The sequence below is a fragment of the Limulus polyphemus genome, unplaced genomic scaffold (assembly GCF_000517525.1).
Source record: "Limulus polyphemus unplaced genomic scaffold, Limulus_polyphemus-2.1.2 Scaffold403, whole genome shotgun sequence".
Lineage (NCBI taxonomy): Eukaryota > Metazoa > Arthropoda > Merostomata > Xiphosura > Limulidae > Limulus > Limulus polyphemus.
Window position 1 is genome coordinate 428131 of NW_013666013.1, and position 1331 is coordinate 429461.

General features: G+C 33.8%; 1 protein-coding gene across 1 annotated transcript in view; it reads left to right on the forward strand.

Moving 5' to 3' along the window:
- The first annotated feature begins 266 nt into the window (after window positions 1-266).
- The window catches only part of LOC106458006 (G patch domain-containing protein 4-like), a 46270-nt gene continuing 45205 nt past the window's right edge, over window positions 267-1331 (forward strand). Inside the window, exon 1 of the mRNA XM_013917455.2 lies at window positions 267-500. The gene's annotated coding sequence lies outside the window, so the exon portion shown is untranslated. The remainder of the gene's footprint in view (window positions 501-1331) is intronic.

The following is a 1331-nucleotide window of genomic DNA, read 5'->3' on the forward strand; positions in this document are numbered from 1 at the left end:
GCGCGTTTGCGAAATCATAGACCATCCAATTAAAATGGCGCACGTGAAGACGGTTTTTGGTAATTCGAATGTTTGCTGCTGAGTTAATACTATTATACCAATTTTTCACCTGTCTGTTTGTTTCCGCTGCCTAAAAAAACAATGTTCTGCTGTGCACGATAAGGAATGATTTATTAAAGATGTTGATAAGATCAGAGAAGCCTTGCTCCACTGGAACAAGGTATTTGTGTGACATCATCAAACCATACAGTTAACAAAATATGTTCCTCTTGAAAGATATTTCACTCATTTCCAGAGAACGCGCAGAAAACGGAAACAACAATGTCAAACATGCTTTCACAGAAGAGATAACTGTTAGTTTCAACTAAAGAACTCAGTATCCAGTGTTCACAGAAGAGGTAACTGTTAGTTTCAACTAAAGAACTCAGTATCCAGAGTTCACAGAAGAGGTAACTGTTAGTTTCAACTAAAGAACTCAGTATCCAGGGCTCACAGAAGAGGTACCTGTTAGTTTCAACTAAATAACTCACTATTCAGGGTTCACAGAAGAGGTAACTGTTAGTTTTAACTAAACACCTCAGAATCCATTCTTCACTGAAGAGGTAACTGTTAGTTTTAACTAAAGAACTCATCATTCAGTGTTCATAGAAGAGGTGACTGTTAGTTTTAACTAAAGATCTCAGTATCCAATGTTTATAGAAGAGGTCCTGTTAGTTTTAACTAAAGATCTCATCGTTCAGTGTTCATAGAAGAGGTGACTGTTAGTTTTAACTAAAGATCTCAGTATCCAATGTTTATAGAAGAGGTCCTGTTAGTTTTAACTAAAGATCTCATCATTAAGTGTTCATAGAAGAGATATCTGTTAGTTTTAACTGAAGATCTCAGTATTCAGTGTTAATAGAAGAGGCTCTGTTAGTTTTAACTAAAGACCTCACCATTCAGTGTTTACTTTTATGAAACGTAGTATATATATATACATCATTGCTTATTATATTCTTTATTTCTTTAAAACCCATTCTTACACATATTCACTCATCAACTCATATATTAATTATTTGTGTAAATTTTGGTGAGTTTCAGTAAGAAGGTTTGCACATATGCTATCGTCGTATTGTAAACATTACATGGTGAGGTCTTTAGTTAAAACTAACAGAGCCTCTTCTATTAACACTGAATACTGAGATCTTCAGTTAAAACTAACAGATATCTCTTCTATGAACACTTAATGATGAGATCTTTAGTTAAAACTAACAGAGCCTCTTCTATTAACACTGAATACTGAGATCTTCAGTTAAAACTAACAGATATCTCTTCTATGAACACTTAATGAT